General features: G+C 48.9%; 2 pseudogenes across 2 annotated transcripts; both read right to left on the reverse strand.

The window, feature by feature from the left end:
* Positions 1–529: 529 nt before the first annotated feature.
* Positions 530–1157, reverse strand: LOC308526313 (large ribosomal subunit protein uL22-like; annotated as a pseudogene). The gene is made up of 2 exons: positions 1106–1157; positions 530–1014 (listed from the first exon to the last, which is right to left on the reverse strand). The product of its transcript is annotated as a large ribosomal subunit protein uL22-like (transcript).
* A 20373-nt stretch (positions 1158–21530) lies between these two features.
* LOC308526406 (rRNA methyltransferase 2, mitochondrial-like) lies at positions 21531–22445 on the reverse strand (annotated as a pseudogene). The gene has a single exon. The product of its transcript is annotated as an rRNA methyltransferase 2, mitochondrial-like (transcript).
* Between the last annotated feature and the right edge of the window lie 366 nt (positions 22446–22811).

Here is a 22811-nt window from a genome sequence, read left to right on the forward strand (position 1 = left end):
GATGCCCAGGTGATTCTAATGTGCAGCCAAGGTTGAGAACCACTGCCCTAGGGAGTCTTACTGGTGAGAGCTCTCACTCCTGGGACAGCAGTGCCCCATGTGGCCATCCAGAGAAGCTCCGGGGAATAGAAGTCTCATCCTGTGCCCAATGTCAGTCAGTTGTGAGGCGCCCCCCCCCCCCCCCAGGGCCTGGATCCTTGTTTCTCCCCAGGTTGGGGGCACCCCGGGACACAGCCTCTGCCTGGCCCTCCTCCCCATCAGGCCCCTGTCTGGTTCAGGACACAATGAGAGTGGAGTTGAAGCTGCTGTGGGAGAGGAGCTGGATCTCTCGGCTGCTGCCTCAGACCTCCTTTAGGGGAGGTCCCAGCTTGGCCTCTGGCAGGCTGAGTGATCTTGGGCAAATTTCTGTTCCTGCCCGGGCCTCAGTTTCCCCATCTGTACAATAAGTAGGGTGACTCAGGGAGACTTCCTCCAGACCTTAGGTTTTTTCCCCACTTTTACTTTTATTAATATTTACTTTATGCTGAATTTACTCCAGGGCCATAAGTTTTTCTTTCTTCAGGTTCTTCTGGGATATCTTTTTCTTTTGTGCAACCTCCTGCTCTGGTTTAGGAACAGTCTGCTCCTTTGTAGTGAGGATCAGGTCAATGTGGCAGGGAGAGCTCATGTATGGGTTCATCTGCCCGTGAGCTCCACAAGTTCTGGGAGCTTTGTTCACCTGGTTGTGCTCAATGACCGGAGAATGGACATCTAAACCCTGAAGTTCAGCATCAGTCCCTGCATTTTTAAGCTTGTGCAGCAGAAATTCAGCACTCTATTTGGGCCACTCACCCTGGTCCAGCCCCACATTTGGCCTGGGCACACCTGCCAACTGCACCACTGTAACAACGAAATGGCACACATTGCTTCTGTAAAGTGACATCGTTCAGATACTTGGTGGCTTTTCGAAATGCATACGCTTGATGGCCTGGGAAGTCCTATGAGTGTTCTTAAAGTGGACACAAAGGTTTGAATCTCTCTTTCTCTCTCTCTCTTTTTTTGTTTGTTTGTTAATACTCACCCAAGGATATTCCAACCACTGAGCAACACTGGCCAGGGCTTGCACCTCTTGATTTGCATGATTTTGTGAGGTTTTCTGGGTTATGTGAATATCGAACAATTTTCAGAGGTCACCTCTGGCTGTGTTTGGAAAGAAAAGACCTCAGCTTTAAAGCCCTCTCTCAACCTACCTCTCATCCTCTCCCTGTTCTGACCCTGCCCCAGCTCTCTCCCCTCGGTGTCTGCCAGGCCCCACTCTGGGAGCCCTTACCAAAGGAACACCCATGCTCTCCCACCTCTCTGTGACCCCTCTCCTGCCCACAGGCCCTCAGCACTTGGCTTCTATTCTGTTCTGGGCCTGGCTGGCCCTGCTGGTTCTGAGCAGACTCCTGATGGGCACCTAATGGGACCATAACATTCAGTTTGCCCACAGTAAAATGAATAATGACACCCAACTCCCAGAGCTGTTATGAGGATTAAAAAAGCTAATAATATGTTTGTGAAAGAGCTTGTAGGTGGTGGGCCTGTGTCAGAAGAAGGGCAGTAATTCTGGAAGGTGCTGTGACTGGTCCCTGAGGCCACTCTTCCCCAGACCACTGCATGCAGGGCCATGCCAGCACGAGTGGCACTCACTGGCTGGGTTGAAATTCAGGTCAGACCCTTGTTGTCCAGTCCTGGCCCCCTGGAGTGAGACAGGACTGTAGTCTGGTGAGAGGAGAGGACAGCTCCATTACCTACTGGTACAAAAGTACACATGATGGTTGGTGGGGGCTGAAGCCATACCTCCAGCACCCGGGCGGGGGGGGTGGGGAGGGGGGCGGGTGGGCAGGGCAGGCTCTCAGCTTCTGCAGAAGTTAGGACATGCCCTAGGCACCATTTAAGATATAAAATTGATCAGAGCAAGGTCACGAGCCTTAGTTGAACACTGAAGGTCTCAGGGACCTGGCCCCCATGCCTATTTCTGCCTCATTTTATCCCCTTGCCCTCATCTACTATTGGCCATTCTGAATTTCTCAGTAACCATACTGTTCACACACAACCCTAGGAGTGGGAAGACCAGCTAGGGAACACTGCAGGGGTCCAGGTGACAGAGGAATGGTGGCCTGCGTGGGGCAGGGCTGAGGGCCTTGGGAAAGAGATGGGGTTTAAATACACTTGGGAGAAGGACAAGGAGGTGCTGGAGTTTGAGGCTTTAAAGGCTGGATGAAGAGGGGCAGGGCTGAGGAAGCTGGCGGGCGGGTTTGGGTATAGTGAGAGTGCAGGCCTGAGGCTACTAGGAGGCATGGGCCGGGCTCAGGGGTGGAGCCACCTGGGAGTTAGGAGCCCGTGCTGTGGGACTGGATGCAGGCACCCGGAGCATGTGTACAGGGAGAAGTCCCAAGGAGCCGCAAATCAGGTGCCTCTCACACTGGCAGGGTTGAGGAACAAGACAAGGTTCAGGAGGCCGGACAGCTGCCAGGAGAGGAGCAGTGAGTATCAGGCCCAGTGTGTTTCCAGGACACAGGAAACAGCAACTCTAGGGGATGAGAGGGGGTCTGGGGGTAGGAATTGCAGAGGGAGGTTCCCCATGGTTTGAGGAAGACCTTCTCAGAAAGGGAGCCCCCAAAGATAACAGGCTTCTTCTTGAGGTCCTGAGCTCCCTGTCCTAGGAAATGTGTGAGGCAAAGCTGGATGGCTCCCTGAAGAGTAACGGTCATTGCTGAGGGGATTTCTGCAGTGGGTGGTGATAGGTATGAGGCCAGAGAGTCTGCATATAGTAAAGGTTCTGGGGTGGTGGTGGCGGCATTGCGTCCTAAACAGTAAACAGCCCCCTTCCTTGGCTGCAAAGCTCTGACTTGCACTGACTGGCCCGCCTGCCGCCTGGCCTGCCGTGCGAATGGCAGCCTCCTGCCTCTCCAGAGACAGCCTCTTCTTGGGGCACTTCCCCTTCCTCCCTTCTCCCTGCACCACTCCAGGCAGGTCTCTGAACCAGGTCTCCTGCCTGGAGAGCCACAGAGAAAGGTCCAGCAGCAGCCACCAGCCTGCCCTGCCCCCATGACATTCTGGTTGGCCTGGGGGCTGCAGTGGACAGGCTGGGTGGGGAGGGGCTCCTGAGATGTTTCCTTAGACACGTGATTGGAATTGCACACACAGCTTGGTAATTAGGAGGCAGCGCTTTACTCTGTAAATGACTGTAATTACAGTTACTGTCTGCTGCCAAACCAGGAGTTTTGGGGATCACCTGGGATCTGGGTGAAAGGGGGAAGGGAGAGAGGTAAAGACTTGGTTTCGGAGGGCCAGCTTTATATAGTCACGAGGCCCCTCCCTAGATGCCTGATTGCTCTAGAACATCAACAAGCTTGGAGACCCAATTTGACAAGGGAGAAACCTTGAGAAGGACAGAGTGCCTCAAGTGACAGAGGTGTCTACAGCAGAACCTGCACTGGAAACCAAGCTTCCCTCAGCCAGACTGAATCTCTCATTTTTTATTTGGTCCATGCTTTCTCCTCTCCTGGTCTTTCCTCAGTCTTCCCATCAGCCTGGCACATTCCCCACCTACTATCTGGGACACTTTATCCTTCCCTTGGTCTCTGTGTGACACTACCTCCTCCAGGAAGCCTTCCCTGACTCCCAGGTTCTCCATCCCTCTGTCCGCCACCAATGACCTCACAATGAATAGGCCTGTCTTCCTTAGAAAGTGTAATCTTGAGGTCATGGACCACATTCAGTTTCCATTGGGGAGCTGGGGTTGGCTTGTACTGGCATGTGAGAGCTGATGATTACATTCGCAGGAATTTTGTGAACTGGTTGTTAAACTCAGTCATTGTTAACAATTAAATTACATAAATTTACAATCAAATACTTTTTGTTAATGGGCAATGGACACTAAAAAACATCACTTCCTAATTATTTTGTTATCTATGTTCATAAGGTTATTTATGTCTATCAGATCTGGTGGTAAAGATGTACTTTATAATGGTGCAAACCAACTCAGCCATATATATATATAAAATAATTTATTTCAGAGAGGAAGGGAGAGAGATAGAAACATCAATGATGAGAGAGAATCATTGATTGGCTGCCTCCTGCCAATCCTACTGTGGGGGATTGAACCCGCAACCTGGGCATGTGCCCTTGGCTGGAATCGAACCTGGGACCCTTTAGTTCCCAGACCAATGCTCTATTCACTGAGCCGAACCAGCTAGAGCCCAACTCACTCTTAAGAGACATTGCATTGGTGGCGTGATACTTGCCATGGTAGAAATACTGACACCAGAGAAGTGGGCAAGTGCCACAGATCAGAGCCCTTCACTGCATCCCAGAGTTGGTTGTTAAACATTCTTCAGTTCACTGATGAATTCATTGCTGACCTTGACCCTTACAGCCAAGCCTGGCACACAGCAGTGCTCAGCAAAGGGCTGCTGGAGAGAAAGAACACAGGTATTGCCTTGGGAAGTGGGGTTACCTGCTTCCAACATCTGCCACCAATACTGGCTCCAGCCCTGCCCACTCCTCCCAGCTCTCTTGGGGCACAGATAAGGCCGCTGCTGGGGCCTACATTTGTGGGCACTGGGGTAGAGGGGAGCCACCTTTCCCAGGACAGGGCTGAGGGGCGCCAGAGAGTCAGCAGGTGTGGGCGGCCTTGGCAGGGCACACAGAGACCTGGGTTGGAGGAGGTCCTGTTGCTTCCTCCCCCATGGCATCGTGCCACCTTTCTGCACCCTGGCCAAAGCAGGAGGAGCCGTGGAAAGGTTGTCTAGCTGGGCTGGCTTCAGAAAGTCCCCCTCCCTTAGAACTTTGGGTAAGAAATGGGTCCTCTCAAGATCTTTCTTAAAAGTTGCACCCCCCTCTTTGGGTAACAGACCTTTTAAAATCCGGGAAGGTCAGGGATAAGAAAAGAGAGGGAGACCAAGATGGCGGCATAGGTTAACGCCAGAGTTTGCTGCCTTGAACAACTGCTTCAAAAGTGAAACTAAAAGACGGAACGGACATCACCCAGAACCACAGGAACGCTGGCTGAGTGGAAGTCCTACAACTAGGAGGAAAGAGAAACGCATACGGACACTCAGAGGAAGCGCAGTGCTGAAGTCAAATTCTGAGGTGCGGAGTGCGCAGAGCGGGCTGGCGGCGGAGGGCGCAGTTGGCGCTTTCAATCGGGAGGGAGTCGCAGACTCTGAGCTCCAGACACGGGCGAGTCTTTAGGGACCCAGACTCAAACGGGAGAAGTGGGACTGACTGGCTTCGGTCAGAGAGAGTGCAGCTTTCTCTCCGAGGTTTGCAGCGGTCACTGGGACTCAGAGAGGCAGAGCCCCTGGGGACAGGACTGAGAGCCGCCATAACTGCTCTCTCTGGCCCACCCTGTTGATCCTGTGCGACCCGCCCCGCCCAAGCCCTGCACAGAGGCATTTGCCGGATAGCCTCAGGCAAAGGCTAGATTAGCACCTCCCTAGAGGACAGAAGTTCTCTCACTGCAGACACAGCTGATTCTCATAGCCACTTGGCCTGGAGGTCAAACCCTCCCTGGTATTAGCTACAACAATCAAGGCTTAACTACGAGACTGCGCACAAAGACCACTAGGGGGTGCACCAAGGAAGCATAACAAAATGCGGAGACAAAGAAACAGGATAAAATTGTCAATGGAAGATATAGAGTTCAGAACCACTCTTTTAAGGTCTCTCAAGAACTGTTTAGAAGCCGCCGATAAACTTAATGAGATCTACAAGAAAACTAATGAGACCCTCGATGTTATGTTGGGGAACCAACTAGAAATTAAGCATACACGGACTGAAATAACGAATATTATACAGACTCCCGACAGCAGACCAGAGGAGCGCAAGAATCAAGTCAATGATTTGAAATGCGAGGAAACAAAAAACACCCAAACGGAGGGGCGGAATGAATAAAGAATCCAAAAATGCGAGGATAGTGTAAGGAGCCTCTGGGACAGCTTCAAGCGTACCAACATCAGAATTATAGGGGTGCCAGAAGATGAGAGAGAGCAAGATATTGAAAACCTATTTGAAGAAATAATGACAGAAAACTTCCCCCACCTGGTGAAAGAAATGGACTTACAGGTCCAAGAAGCGCGGAGAACCCCAAACAAAAGGAATCCAAAGAGGACCACACCAAGACACATCATAATTAAAATCCCAAGAGCAAAAGACAAAGAGAGAATCTTAAAAACAGCAAGAGAAAGAAACTCAGTTACCTACAAGGGAATACCCATATGACTGTCAGCTGATTTCTCAACAGAAACTTTGCAGGCCAGAAGGGAGTGGCAAGAAATATTCAAAGTGATGAATACCAAGAACCTACAACCAAGATTACTTTATCCAGCAAAGCTATCATTCAGAATTGAAGGTCAGATAAAGAGCTTCACAGATAAGGAAAAGCTAAAGGAGTTCATCACCACCAAACCAGGACTATATGAAATGCTGAAAGGTATCCGTTAAGAAGAGGAAGAGGAAGAAAAAGGTAAAGATACAAATTATGAACAACAAATATGCATCTATCAACAAGTGAATCTAAGAATCAAGTGAATAAATAATCTGATGAACAGAATGAACTGGTGATTATAATAGAATCAGGGACATAGAAAGGGAATGGACTGACTATTCTTGGGGGGGAAAGGGGTGTGGGAGATGCGGGAAGAGACTGGACAAAAATCGTGCACCTATGGATGAGGACAGTGGGTGGGGAGTGAGGGCGGAGGGTGGGGCGGGAACTGGGAGGAGGGGAGTTATGGGGGGGAAAAAAGAGGAACAAATGTAATAATCTGAACAATAAAGATTTAATTAAAAAAAAAAGAAAAAAAAAGAAAAGAGAGGGAGACTGAGCACTTTCTACCCAATGGCTCATTTAGCAGTCGCACACACAAAGCCACGTACTCTACCCACTCACTCTACAGAGGGGCACACTGTAGAACTTACTGTTCAACCAGCCCAGGTGTTCCTGCAGCTCTTTTACAATGGTTCTCAATGAAGGGAACATTTAGCAATATCTGGAGGCATTTTTATTGCCTGGCATCTAGTGGGTAAAGGCCATGAATGTTTTTAAACATCTATAATGCACAATATAGGCCCCCACAAAAAAGGACTGTCCAGGCTAAAACATCAAGTGTCAAGGTTGCCCTAGCTGGTTTGGCTCAGTGGATAGAGCGTTGGCCTGTGGACTGAAGGGTCCCAGGTTCGATTCTGGCCAAGGGCACATGCCTGGGTTTCGGGCTTGATCCCCAGGAGGGGGCATGCTGGAGGTAGCCGATCAATGATTCTCATCATTGATGTTTCTCTCTTTCTTGCTGGGAGCCGGTCCATGCTTGCTGTTTCAAGGGACCTGGCATATATGGCATACTGTTCTTAATATGTTTACTCACCTTCTTGGCACTATGTGTTTTAACCAAGGTCACCTCTCTGAGAAAGGTTGTTTCCCCAGGTAGGGATTTTCCCCTGAAGTTAGGGAGGCAATAAAACTCCTTAACTAAGTGCCAGGCGGGTAATTAATCACTTTAACTACGAACAATCATGCTTAAGCTACATAATCTTTACTCCCTGGAATGGAGACAAGAAACACCCTAACCTTTGGAATAGAGATTGATAGGATTGGAATCAACTGGTATAAATACAGATGTAACAAGACAACAGGACACAGAACCTAGACACAGAACCTACACAGAACCTAGAGACAGAAGAACTTCGCTGGAGAGAACATGGCAAAAGATCCTGGACAGAAACTGGCCACAGAACCTAGAGACAGAACCTAGTGAGAGAACATGGCAAAAGATCCTGGACAGAAACTGGCCACAGAACCTAGAGACAGAACCTGGCTACAGAACCTGGATAGAACATGGCAAGAGAACCTGACTAGAAACTGGCTACAGAACCTGGCTGGATAACCTGGAGAACCTGGCTGGAGAACCTAGCAAGAGAACATGGACACAGAACCTGGCTGGAGATCCTAACCAGAACTTCGCTGGAGATCCTGAACAGAACTTGGCTAGAGATACGGGCTAGGCTGCTGATCAACTGAACGCTGTCTCCGTGTCATTCCTTCTTCGCCGACTCTGTCCACACCTTTGGGGACCCAAATTCAGTCCTCTTGCAACCTGTGCTATCAGCATAGTGCCTGCACAGGAGCAGCAGCTCCGTAAGCGGTTATTAAATTGGGAAGAAAAGCAGTACAAGGCTGGGCTCTTGCCTAAAACTCCTCTCAAGGTTTCCCTGGACAGGATGCTCACCAGTGTCCTCTTAATCCTCATTGGACCCCAACCTCTCAGCAGCAATCGCCACTCCTGATTAGTCCCTTCTTTTTTTCTTCATTGATTTTACAGAGAAAGAAAGTGGAGGGGGGCGGGGGCGTGAGGTGGAGGAGGGGTGATTTATTCTTGCATGGCCCTGACTGGGGATTGAACCTGTAATCTTGGCATATCAGGATGACACTAACCAACTGAGCTACCCAGCCAGGGTACAATTAACCACTTTTGACTTCAGAGAGAAGGTCTGAGCTAATGGTGGGGGTAGGTGGGGCTGCCTACTGGGTGAGGGAGAGGGAGGGTTGTAGCCTACTTCACAATCTGAGCCCAAGAGGCCGAAGCAATTGGAAGGGTACAGCATGGTGGTGGGTACCCAAGGGCATTGGAGGGCTGGGTCCAGTTGCAGGTGCTGATGGGGTGGGCTGGTGCCATCTCCCCCTGGCCACATCTCTTTGAGGCATGTGGGGTATATATTCAGGGAAGCTCACTCAATAAATGACCACTGAATAAATGAGAACTATTACGGGTATTTTTTTATTAGGTTCTTCACACCCTCTGGGCGGGTGGGAATTCACCAAGGTTCTTCTTGCATCTCCACTTCTTTGCTGCCCTCTAGTGGTCCCTGGCTGCACTGTCCTGAGGGAACGGTTAACTTGATGTGTCCAGTTATTAGTTAATTAATTAATTAATTAATTAATTAATTTATTTAAATCCTCACCTGAGGATATTTTTTCATTGATTTTCAGAGAGAGTGGAAAAGAGAGGGAAAGACAGAGAGAAATATCAATGTGAGAGAAACGCATCAACTGGTTGCCTCCTGCACGTGCCCCGACCAGGGCCTGAGACAGGGAGGAGCCTGCAATGGAAGTATGTGCCCTTGACTGGAATCGAACCTGGGACCCTTCAGTCCACAGGCTGAAGCTCTATCCACTGAGCCAAACTGGCTAGATTTCAAAGGAAGTTTGCCCTGTAAGGAAACCTTACGGTTGATTCTTGGATAGAGTCAAACAACTAATTTATTTACCTTCTTCCCCAAAAGAACTCACCGTGGATTGGCATTTGCATGTTGGTTTTCTTTCTTTTTCTAAAAATCCTCATCTGAGGATATGTTTCATTGATTTTTTTTTTTAATTTTAGAGAGAGGAAGGGAAAGAGAGAGAGGGACAGAAACATGAATGATGAGAAAGAATCATTGATTGGCTGCTTCCTGCACGATACCTACTGGGGATTGAGACCACAACACAGGCATGTGCCCTGACTGGGAATTGAACCGTGACCTCCTGGTTCATGGGTTGACGCTCAACCACTGAGCCACAATGGCTGAGATGTTTTATTGATTTTTTTAGAGAGAGAAAGGGAGAGAGAGAGAAAGAAGCACTGATGTAAGAGAAACACATTGATTGGTTGTCTCCCATATAGGCCCCGGCTGGAAATCGAACCCCTAACCTTGTGTCCTGACTGGAATCAAACCTGCCACCTTTTGGCGCATGGGATGACATTCCAATCACCTGAGCCACCCGCCTGGGCTGCAAGTTAGTTTTCTTTTCTTTTTTTAAAATATATTTTATTGATTTCAGAGAGGAAGGGAGAGGGAGAGAGAGATAGAAACCTCAATGATGAGAGAGAATCACTGATCAGCTGCCTCCTGCATGGCCCCTACTGGGGATTGAGCCTGCAACCCGGGCATGTGACCTTGACTGGAATCAAACCTGGAACCCCTCAGTCCACAGGCCGCATGTTGGTTTTCTTGAAGCAGCACCCTGTTATACAGGAAAGGCAAGGGGGCAAGTTTTCTTTTAGACATTCATGGTAATTGACCAGTTTAAATTTTACCTTTAACCCTAACATATTTCTGCAAACTTCTTTACCACCACTGTTTAAGCCAAAGGTTGCTCACTCACATCTCCAGCGTGGGAATAACATGTTAGTTGTCTCAAATTCTGTCTCTCTTCTCTCTCCTTGTCCTACAGTTTGTTGTGAAAACTGGGAAACAGCAGTGACCATTTCTGTTTTGCTCCCAGTTATCTCTGGTACCCATCACAGTGCCTGGCACATGGCAGGTGCTAGTACATTTCTGGGGAATGAATACTGCACGCATGGCATACAGGTAGCCATGTGGCCCCCTAACCCCCCTCCCCTGCTCTCCAGACACTATGAAAAGCGGGGGTCTTTGTGCTGAGCATTGGTTGTACAAAGGTAAGTGTGATGTAACATTGGGCTCTGGAAGAGATTTTACAAAAAGGAAAGATGAAGGTAGAGGGTGTGAGAATAAAAAGTAATCTTTCCTGTCAAAGAAGGTTTAGGCACCCGCCATTTTGAAAGTGCAAAGACCAACCCTTCCCCTTTTCCTTTAAATTAGCCAATTGCGCAAGAATGTGAGCCTAAACTTTGACCAATCAAGAGTGAGGGACAGCCCTAGCCAGTTTGCTCAGTGGATAGAGCATCAGCTTGCGGACTGAAGGGTCCCAGGTTCAATTCCGGTCAATGGCACATGCTCGTATTGCGGGCCTGATTCCCAGTAGGGGGCCTGCAGGAGGCAGCCAATCAATGATTCTCTTATTGATGTTTCTATCTCTCTCTCCCTCTCCCTTCCTCTCTGAAATCAATAAAATATATCTATTTTTAAAAAGTTGCCCTGACCTGTTTGGCTCAGTGGATAGGGTGTCGACTTTCGGACTCAAGGGTCCTGGGTTCGATCCCGGTCGAGGGCATGTACCTTGGTTGCAGGCACATCCCCGGTGGGGGGTGTGCAGGAGGCAGCTGATCGATGTTCCTCTCTCATCGATGTTTCTAACTATCCTTCTCCCTTCCTCTCTGTAAAAAAATCAATAAAATATATTTTAAAAAAAAAAAGTGAGAGACAGACAGCATGCGCCAGGGATAAAAACCCGAGCGGGCGGGCAGTCCGTGTGCGTGTGCTCCCAGACCCTGTGTTGGCTGCATACCCTTCTGCAGGAGTAAAGATATTTGCCGTGCTGTCTGGCTCCTGAGTATCTTTTGTGTTCTGCCAGGATCCGTTTTGGGGGCTTGCCTTCTTTCTAACAAGGGGACAGGTTTTTGGTGAGAGGAGGTGTGGGGCCCTGACCAGAGTGGTCAGAGGTTCAAGGCCTACTCACCATATGCATGCGTGCAGGCAGGACACAGAATTATTGTTAAAAGCCCCTTTGCCCCAGGCATGCTTGAGGGCAATGACTCAGCAGTAGCACTGTACGTACTGCGCAAGCGCACCCTTATATAACCTGCTTATATTAACGTAGCACAGCACTAACTGGCACGAGGCCTCTTGTTGGAGCGTGTATATAAGTTGCCACTGACCAGCCAGTTTGGGGCTGCTTTGATTGTAATAGAGCATGTCCCACCTACTGCTGTCACCCCTGTGTTCTTCCAACTTCCTGCACTCAGAGGGGTCAGGTCCCTGCTGAGGAACTTACCCCCAAGAGGGGCTGGCAGACTGGGGAAGGAGTGGACCCGCACCTGGCTCCTCTGGTGGGAGGTCAATGGTTCCTCAGGGCGGGGCAGGCAGAGTCCTGGATTGAGGACTGGGAAAGGAGGGGCCTGGTGCTTCCTCTCAGCAGCACCCTGTCCCTACAGACCACAGGCCTGGTGCTTATCCCAGCCGCCGGCTCAGCTCCCCAGCTCAGGCCGGGAAGCCAAGGAACGCATCCCCACTGCGCCCACTCCGTGCCTCCGCACGCCGCGCTCTTTCCCGTCTTTAGGGCTCTCAGCCCCGCCCCCGGTCCCGCCCCCTCAGCCCCAGCCAATCCAAGAACTCCAGCAATTCTCACGTCCAATGCGGAGCCACTAGGCCCAGGCCCCACCCCGCCGCCCCCACTAGCACTCCCGGAGTGAGGGCACCTTCTGAGCACGCTCGCCGGCGCCGGTTCTCTCAAGTCCGGACCTCCGCTCCCCCCACCCCCGCCCCACCCCTGCAGGTCCTGGAGGGGACGGACCCGGCGCCGGGGGGCCAGCGTGCACCCCGGCAGTGCCCGTTCCCAGGGTCGCCCTTTCTGGAAGCGGCACCTTCACTTGCGTCCCCCCCACGGGCAGAGCCTGGGTCCCCTGAGTGGCGCGGGCTCTGGCCTCAGCCCTGTCCTGGGTCCCCTTCGCACCCTCGCAGGGCTCCAGGCTCCTCATCTGATAAATGGGGGTTTGCGGCTGCCGGGGTTCGCTCTGGGGCCACTAGCCATACTGCTGGGACAGACTTTGTAGGCCAATAAGGCCATCCTGGGCCGGGCCGGGCTGGCAGTCCCGTCTCCTCCCCGTGCTCCTGGGTAGGGCTGGCTCAGCCCCTCCTCCCCGGCCGCCGCCTCCGGAGCCCGCCTTTCTCACGCCCAGCCCGACGCTGTTGCCGGGAGTTCGGCTCCACCTAGTGGCACCGGCGCTGGCTGAGGCTCTGGAGCGAACCAGGCGGCTGGATGCGGTGAATACCTGGATGCCTCAGGGAGGTCCCGCAAGAGCAGAGTGGCGTTTCTCTGCTTCTGGTTCCGAGGGAGGCCGGGGCGGGAGAGAGCGAGAGCACTGTTACCAAGCATGGATGTCTCTCCAGGCTCCTCTGCCTTCCAGAGGGCTGGGGCACCCGAAAGCCCTGCCAGTGCTCGCCACCCCCACGCCCGGGCTGGCCCTGCACCCGCTGCTGCTGCTGCTCTCCCAGGCCACGGGGAGATCCTGTTTCCTTTCCCCTAAGGACTGTCACACAACCCTGCTCTCTTCCTGCCTTTCTCCTGCCCTCATTCCAGTTTCTTATCAGCCACTCGCTCTCCCCACCCCCTTTCTTCTCTCCTTTTTGCCCCACCCTCTGCCTGACTGTCGCCTGTCTGTGTGGCTGTGTCAACATTTCCACATCCTCCTTCCACTGCCCTCATACCACAGAGAAGCCGCTCACAGCCCTCCAGCCCCAGGGTCCAGCTGCTGGGAACAGAGGCCATAGTCCCCAAATAGGTTCAGACAACTGTTCTGTGGCTGACTGTGAAAACCAGAGTGACTGGTCCCTTCCTCACTCTCCCTGGGAGGGAAGAAGTGCCCATGCCAACCTCCAAAGCTGGGTTGTCTCAGCCTCAGTGTCCTTAGCAGCTCCAGCCACCTTACAGGTATAGGATTCGTGTGCCCACTGCTTCAAAAGAAAGGCCAATATGCAATACATTAGAGTTTGGAGTAAGGAAAGGTTTATTGAGAAGGCCCAGCTGAAGATGATGGGGGTGCCTGTGCTCCCACAAATCCATCTTAAGAGTCTAGAATTCAGGTGTCTTTTATTGTCAGGGGAAGGGAGGAGGGGAGAGGCAAGAGGTGGGTGAGGGCTGTAGACGTCTAGTCAGGCGTAGAAAGGGATCCAAGGGTGAGCTCAAAATTTCTGAATCCTTTTGTTCCTGGTCTGTTGACCCGCAACTGACCCGGTTCCGGAGACTTCTGTAAATTTTTGAAAAAGTCATTCCTTTGTGCATAATTTCCCCACCTCTGACTAGGAGCTACTCAAGCCTTAAGCAGAATTCCTCTGGTTAATTAGCGTATCTATAGCAGGAACTAACAGCCTTAAGGCCATCAGGAAAAGGAGCATTTCATTCTGTCACACACTATCTTCCTCCTCTGGAGCTAGTGTCTCCACAGTCCAGTCAAGGTGATATTTTTCCTCAGTATGTTTTTATGTGTGAATGTGTATTTGTGTGTGTGTATGTGTGTACAGGGGTGTATATTTTGTGAGGAGGATAGGGAAGACCTATTGGCTGTTAATGTTGTGGACGAAAGGGGCCACACGCTGACCTGACAAGCTCAGGGAAGGCCTGCGTGGCAGCCTAGCAGACCCAGAGACCTAAAATAACCACAAAGGATGGTCTGAAATTAAACTTTAACTAAAAGCAGTTATGGTGGGCAGTTATGTCCTAAGCCAGTATCTTCACTGACAAGATCAACTTTGATCCTTACTGAGCCCATTTGCCTTTTTGCCTCTAAGATAACATTCCCTTGAAATGTCTGGGTAACTTGTAACTTCCCTTTTTCTGGAGCCCCTGGGGCACAACCAAATGTTCTGGGCACCAGGACAGATACTACAAATTCCTTCATTATCATGTTAATTGATCCTGCACCCACCTAAGTATGTGTCCATCATTTTACTTTTTATCCTATCACAGAGGTTTCCCCGCTTCACTTAATTCCACCTCCTTAAATCTGTCACCAATGAATTTCATGTATAAATACGGATGTAACCCTGCCATTCTCCGGAGCACTATCTCAATTCATTGAGGTTCTGCTTCCCAGCATACGTCGACAGTTTGGCTCAAATAAACTCACAAAAATTCTTTACAGGTTTCAATGGTTTTTTACGTTAACAATGTAAAAAAACATTCAAACCTGTGAAGAATTTTTGTGGGTTTATTTAAGCCCAATTGTCGACAATTGCCGGGAAGCAGAATCTCAAAGTATTGGGATAATGCTCCAGAGAATGGTGGTTTTTCACCTATTTTTATAAATTATCATCAAAGGAGGAGACATAAGTGGGTTATATGAAATCCATTGGTGATAGATTAGGGAGGTAGGAGAAAGCAAAGCAGGGGAAACTGGGATTGGATAAAAAGTAAAATGATAGACACATGCTTCTTTTATATAGGTAGGTATAGGGTAGTTAACAGTCAACAATTAACACAATAACAATCACAATGAGTAAATTTGTGGTCCCCCCCACCATTTGTTGTGCCCTGAGGGGTCCAGAAAAGGGGAATTTCCAAGCTACCCTGACATTCCACAGGTATGTTATTTTAGAGGCAAAAAAAACCACACAGTAGGCTCAGTAAAGATCCAAGTTGATCTTTGTCATGGGAGATCCTGGCCTAGGACATGACTACTCACTATAAACTGCTCTTTAACGAAAAGGTTTTAATTTCAGACCATCCTTTGTGGTTACTTTAGGTCTATGAATTTGCAAGGCTGGCATGCAGGCCTTCCCTAAGTTAGCCAGGTTAGCATGGGGCCCCTTTTTGTCCACAGGCCCAGGTTACTTATGTGCTGCCCACTGGAGGAGTCCATGGCTTAGAGCCTGCACAGGGGCCCAACTTGAAAATTTGACAACTGGAAAAAAAAAATTACGGGCTCTAAAATAAAAACACTGCAAAATTGAAATCAATAGATTGTTAATCAAATGTCCAATTATAACATATTGATTAATTGTTAAATTTACTATTCATAAAAATTTCATTACATTTTTAAAAAAATGTATGGGCTAGGTTTTTCTCATTTTACAAGAATTCCAGATTTAATTCAATTAGCCAAATGGTTTTGAGTTAGACAGACATGAGCAGAAGAAGGATGATGGGCCAGGTACAGAAGGTCACCAGGGTGGAAATCCTAGGCACCTAGCAATGGACAAAACTGGGAAAACAAGGACTGCAATCCCAGAGGAACCTTTTCGCCCCTAGCATATCACTGGTCAGATGGTTTAGATCCCCTGACCTTTCATATCACTGGTCACGCAGTCAGACACTCCCCTGACCTTTCCTCCCCTGGCATGTTGCTAGTCATGTGGTCTAACCCCTTGAAGGAGGAACAAGGTGGAGGGGGAGAGGAAGAGTGGCCTCAAGGGACTCCCATGTGGGCCCTGTGTGACCACTCCCTTTGCATTAACCCCTAGGGATTAATCTAGGCCTCAGTTATGTTTCAGTTCCAGGCCCAGAAAAGTAGCAAAACCAGACAACAGACACCAAGGTTGACCTCAGGACCAGCTGCATTGACTAATGACCTCCTGCCCTGGCACTGACCAATCAGTGGAGACCACCACCCTGAATTGACACACCTGGAAAGCTGATAAATACTCTATTAAGATCCTCCCTTGGGACCTCCCCTAAAATCCCCACCCTTAAAAGCCGTTTAGATGGAGACCCCAGTGCACTCTTCCTTCTGGAGCATACCTAGCCTTTTCTCTCCCTCTCCTCTTCTGTCCCCCTAGCCCTTATCTTTACCTTTCTCTCTCCTAAGTTCCAAGGGCCCTTTTGCCTCTAACTTATTTCCTAAACCCATTTCTTCTATGGCTCACTGTGACTTTCTAAGTAAACTTTCTCTTGGCACTGAATTCTTTTCTTTTTTAACTCTATTACTGAGAGTATTACAGATGTTCTTCCCAATTCCCCCCTTCCCCATTGTCTCCCTCCACCCAGATCATGCCCTGCCCCAGGTCTTCACCAACTTTTTTATTACCTGTGTCCATGGGTAATGCATGTATGCATATAAGTTCTTTGGTTAATCTTTCCTGACCCCTCCCCACTTCCCTCTGAGATTCGTCATTCTGTTCCAAGTTTCCATGCCTCCGGTTCTATTTTATTCATCAGTTTATTTTGTTCATTAGATTTTGTTCATTTATTTTGATTTTTAGAGTCAATTGTTGATAGATATGTATTTATTGCCATTTTATAGTTCATATTTTCTCCTTCTTCTCCTTCTTCTTCTTCTTCTTCTTCTTCTTCTTCTTCTTCTTCTTCTTCTTCTTCAATTCTTCAAGACTCTTTAACATGTCATGTAATACTGGTTTGGTGGTGATGAACTCCTTTAGCTTTTTCTTGTCTGTGAAGCTCTTTATCTTTATCTGACCTTCAATTCTAAATGATAGCTTTGCTGGGTAGAGTAATCTTGTTTGTAGGTCCTTACTACTCATCACTGAATATTTCTTGCCACTCCCTTCTGGCCTGCAAAGTTTCTGTTGAGAAATCAGCTGACAGTCATATGGGTGCTCCCTTGTAGGTAATTAACTGCTTTTCTCTTGTTGCTTTTAAGATTCTTTCTTTGCCTTTAACTTTTGGCATTTTAATTATGATGTATTTTTCTGTGGGCTTCTTTGGGTTCCTCTTGTTTGGGACTATGTGCTTCCTGGCTTGTATGTCTATTTCTTTTACCAGGTAAGGGACATTTTCTATCATTATTTCTTCAAATAGGTTTTTAATTTCTTGCTTCCTCTCTTCTCCTCTGACACCCCCGTAATGTGAATGTTGGTACGCTTGAAGTTGTCCCTGAGGCTCCTTACACTGTCTTCATATTTTTGGATTCTTTTTTCTTTTTGCTGTTCTGATTAGGTGTTTTTTTGCTTTCTTGTATTCCAAATTCTTGATTTGATTCTCAGTGTCCTCTACTCTAATATTAAGCACCTGTAAATTATTCTTTGTTTCAGTTAGTGTGATAATGTAAGAAACATTCAAGCCTGTGAAGAATTTTTGTGAGTGTAGTTGACTGGGAAGCAGAGTCTCAATGGATTGAGATAATGCTCTGGAGAATAGCAGCTTTGCACCTCGTTTTATACATTACAATCAAAAGAGGAGACATAAGTGGGTTACATGAAATCTGTTGGTTATAGATTAGGGAGGCAGGAGAAAGCCAAGTGGGGAAACCTCTGGGATTGGATAAAAAAATAAAATGATAGCCCTAACTGGTTTGGCTCAGTGGACAGAGCGTCAGCCTGCAGAGTTCGATTCTGGTCAAGGGCATGTACCTTGGTTGCAGGCACATCCCCAGTAAGGGGTGTGCAGGAGGCAGCTGATCGATGTTTCTCTCTCATTGATGTTTCTAACTCTCTATCCTTCTCCCTTTCTCTCTGTAAAAAAAATCAATAAAATATATTAAAAAAATAAAATGATTGACACATTCTTCTTTTACTTAGGGATTTGTTATCTCTTCAGAGTAGTGCTGTGCTTTGAGGGATCTGGAAAAAAGGAAAATTACTGTGACATTCCAATGATATGGTGCTGTAGATGCTAAAAGACAATAGATCCGCTCAGTTAAGGTGAAGATTGAGCTTTGTCAGGGAAGATACCTGCCTAGGACATGACTACCCACCATAAACTGCTTTTAGTTAAAAAAAAAAAATTTTTTTAAAAAACCTTTATTGTTGAAATTATTACAGATGTCCCTCTTTTTTACCTCCATTGCCCCCCTAAAAAAGTTTTAATTTCAGACTGTCCTTTGTGATTACTTTAGGTCTCTGAATTTACAAGGCCACCGCATGGGCCTTCCCTGATCTAGTAGGGTTAGCATGTGGACCCTTTTTGTCCACAGTGTAGCCTTCATTTCTGGCTGGTTCTTTTTTATGTTGTTGATGTTCTCACTAAGTTCCTTGAAGTTCTCAGTAAATTCCTTGCACATTCTTATAACCATTGTTTTGAACTCTGTATCTGGTTGTTTTCTTGCTTCTTTTTCAGTTCTTTTTCTGGAGATTTCTCCTGTTCTTTCATTTGGGACATGTTTTTTTTGTCTCTGCATTTTGGCTGTTTCCCTGTGTTTGATTCTATATATTAGGTAAATCTGGTATATCTCCTGGACTTTGTAGAGTGGCCTTCTATGGTAGGTGTCCTGAGGGGCCCAGTGGCTCAGCCTCCCTAGTCACCTGAACTCGGCATTCCAGGTGCGCCACTGTGTGACCTGCATGCACTGACCTATTGTAGTTGAGCCTTGATGTTGGTGTCACTAGGAGAATTGACCCCCAGCCAATAAGTCCAGAGGAGCCCCTGCATCCCAACTTGAGGGGTGTGGGGCCTATCTGTGTCCTACCTCCACCCCATTGGTTCTGTGATTCTGCTCCATGTATGGGAATAGGCTGCAACTACAGCAGAAGAGCTGTTGTACAGGAGCTGACCCTATGGAACAGGACTTGCTTCAGTGGGGCTTTTGTGCTCACCAGGTCCACCCCTTGAGTGTGTCATTCCTGGAGTTGGTATGGTTGTAATTCAGTGTGGTTGAAGCTGACTGCCAGGTTCACTGGCTCTGGGGTCTCCTAGGAGCTGCAAAATCAGCCTCTGACTGTGCCTTGCCCAGGGCCACCCAACATGAGCTACAAAGCAATCTGCAGGTGGCTGCTACCTGTGTTGGGCTTAGAGGTGCCCAGGAGAGGCCAAGCTGTGAACCTTGGCAGGCTGCTGCTAGTGCAGGTCTGGGCCACTTATTGAGAGGTACGTGGCATGCTGAAGCCAGCTCCTGTTTGTTTGAGAGATTTTAGAAAAGTCTGAAGAGACCAGTTGTATAGAAAAGTCACTGGAAATGGCTTGGATGAGCCCTGCTAGAGAGGGGAAGGGCCTCAGGGAATCACCAGGGCCAAGTTAAAAGTGTGAGCCAGGTTGTTTGAGATTCAGATATGGTGCAGCCTATCAGCTCTGTGGTGGAGAGGGCTCAGCAAAGAAACACTGGCCTCTGCCAGCATTTTTGACTAGGAGAAAGCTGCCCCTCCAGCCCTTGCCCTGATTGCAGGCAAATTAGTTCCTCCCTTAATGTCCCAGGTTCCTTTCAAGCTGCTGCTCTAGCAATGGAGCTCAGAGGGAGTGAGTCTGAGTAAGTCTGTGCGCCGGACTTTTAACTGCCTGGGATTCCTGCAGCTTCCATGTCCCTCAGCCACAAGTTGTGCGGACTTCTCTTCCTGTAACCCTGGGCTGGGAGTCCTGGTGTGGGGCAGGGACCCCTCGCTCCTCAGGGAAACCTCCACAGCCAAGATATTCCTCTTGATTTTATACTGCCACATGGGTGTGGGACTGGCTGGTTCTGTGATTCTGCTCCGTGTCTCCACCTCTCCTACCAATCTCCATGTGCTTCTTCTTTGACTCCGTGCTTGTAGGACTTCCATTCAGCTAGATGTTAGGTGGTTCTGAATAATGGTTGTTCTGTATTTTAGTTGTAAATTTTGATGTGGCTGTGGGAGGCAGTGAAACCTACATTTACCTATGCCACCATCTTGACAGGAAGCCTAAAATCTTTCTTAGCCAGAACTCAAGTACCATGGTTGCTGAACGAAGGTCTGGTCTGACTCCACCAGTCTAATACATGGTACCATTTTCATCACCAAGTTTCAAGAGCAAAATTATAAATATCCATTCAAAAATTTTACAGCATATTTTAAATATTTTAGTATGTTTTCACTGATGTAAGGTGAAGAGATCCTAAAGCAGCCCTTTCTCTCAGGGTGAGGCAAGAGCCTGGAGACTGTGAGGTTGCTGGAGTGGGATGGGGGTGGGACACAGATACGCCTCAGGGGATAGTGGGGACAGTGGTGATGATAGGGAGAAGAGGGGGGTGGTGTCTCCTGCTCACAGGGAGTGCTCTAGGCTACTCAATCACCCCTCAAGTTGGGGTGCAGGGGCTCCTCTGGACTTGTAGGGTATGGAAGAAAAAAGGTTCTATGGAAAGGGTGAGCTGATCATAATAAATTCCTAACTGGGCAGGTGACAGTGGGTAGTCTCCCCCCAGGCATATAACTTCTTCTTTTTTAAAAAACAGAGTTCTGGTTTCTTTATTAAATATTTTTATTGATTTTAGAGAGGAAGGGGGAAGGAGAGAGAGAGAGATAGAAACATCAATGATGAGAGAGAATCATTGTTTGGCCACCTCCTGAATGCTCCCTACTGGGGATTGAGCCCAAAACCTGGGCATGTGTCCTTGACTGGAATCAAACCCTGTACCCTTCAGTCCTCAGGCTGATGTTCTATCCTCTGAGCCAAACCAGCTAGGGCTATAACTTCTTAAAAAAAAATATATATATATATATATATAATTGATTTCAGAGAGGAAGGGAGAGGGAGAGAGAGAATTATTGATCGGCTGCCTCCTGGGGATTGAGCATGCAACCTGAGCATATGCCCTTAACCAGAATTGAACCCAGGACTCTTCAGTCCGCAGGCCAGTGCTCTATCCACTAAATCAAACCAGTGAGGGCCATAACTTCTTTAGTAAAAGGTTTATCTTTGCCCTAAGCAAGCCCTGTCCATTGTTTCTGTGTATCCAATTTAATGTACCAAAATTTTATTTTTTCCAAACCTTTAAAAAAAATATATATATATATATTTTTAAATAAAATATATATATATTTTATTTTTTTTAAAAAAGAATATATATATATATATATATGTATATATATATATATATATATATATATTTTGGCAATGACCTTTACTGTCCAGGGAGCCCGGAGTATTACAGACCCTTCTTTCCAGCAAAACCCAAAGCACACCCGCCCATGCACAGTTCACAGGAGTGTCTCCCCTCACTGCCTGGGGACATCGCTGCTTGAAGGGTGGATGCATCTCCGGATCATTCACCAGGAGGAAATTAGTCCCCTGACGGGAATTTCAGATTTTCCTGCATGATGCTGTAGAGCCAAAATCTCAGCTGGAAACCTGTGCTGTTCCGGAGCCGAGGCGGAAGCTGTTCTCTGTCGCTGCCTCAGCCGGTAAGGCTCGGCCTCCGTGTTTGCTTCCCTCCCCAGCCCGTCGGTCGTCCTTCCATCTTTGTCTCTCTCTCCTGATGACGTCCTCTTCACAAGTCACGTGACGGGCCGTTTTTATCATGGCCACTGAATACAGCCGTCCTCTTTTCAGTTAGAAAGATCCCCACTTGTCCTGCCCGTTGCCTCCGGGTCAAGCCCGGCCCCCCAGCCCCGCAGAGTGAGTGCAGCGACGTGTGCGGTGACCCGGCCCCGAAACGGAGGGAGCTCAGGCCCAGGCCCCCGGCTCTGCGGTACCGGTACCGGCATTGGTACCATGTGGCCGAGAGGTAACCTCTGGGGACTCCCTCCTGCTGGCCTCAGGCTTCAGGGTCCTCACGCTCTGGAATTCCTCCGTCAGTCTCTTCTGTAACCGCTGGCTTTGACCGCCAGCCCAGGTTTTACAGAGAAATGTGCCCCCGGGACGCAGCAGGCCCGGAGCCATGTCCAGAAGCGACCAGCACAGGCCCGTGAGCCTGTCGTGGTCCAGGCCCCGGATGCCTGTGGCGCTGGGGCCATGTCACTCAGAACCACATCTGCTCTCCCGCCAGGAAGCCCCTCTTGGATTCTCTGCAGGGTCCGTGGGTCCGTCACGTCAGCGGGGCGCACGGAAGTCGCTCCTCCCAGGGGGGCGATGTGAAGAAGATCGCCCCGGAGCACAAAGCCCACGGGACTGCTGGGATCTGTGCCTGCAGCGTTGCCTCCCTGCACCGCCACCGGCCCCACACCCCAGGGGCCGCCCCGCAGCCTAACACCCGGAGGCCGGGCCGCAGGATCCGGTGCCTGTGTCCACCTCCGGAAGCTTGAAGGCGCTCCGACACCGGTAACTCTCCACCTTCGCCGCCTTCACGAATGGGTCCTTCAGGTGCCGCGTCAGCCACAGGTGCTCGGTGCCTTGCAGTGCCTCGCCCCGTGTGGAGCCCGTGGCGCTGCAGGGACGCACACACCGGCCTGCAGCACCCTGCCATGGGCGCCGACCCGCTCCCGCCGCCGGAAGTCTATATATATTCTTATTGATTTCAGAGAGGAAGGGAGAGAGAGATAGAAACATCAATGATGAGAGAGAATCATTGATTGGCTGCCTCCCACAGGCCCCCTACTGGGGATCAAGCCCAAAAGCCGGGCATGTGCTCTGACCTGGAATGGAACCATGATCTCCTGGTTCATAGATTGATGCTCAACCACTGAGCCAGCTGGCTGGGCAGTTTGTTTTGTTTTATTACATCAATTAACCCACCTATTATAGGCTAGCAATATTCCAAATTGTGGAGTTCCTACTGGTCTTTCAATTCCTTATCTTCTGATAGCAAACTTTATTGTGATGGCCGAAGTGG

The sequence above is a fragment of the Myotis nattereri genome (assembly GCF_964212035.1).
Source record: "Myotis nattereri genome assembly, chromosome: 1".
Lineage (NCBI taxonomy): Eukaryota > Metazoa > Chordata > Mammalia > Chiroptera > Vespertilionidae > Myotis > Myotis nattereri.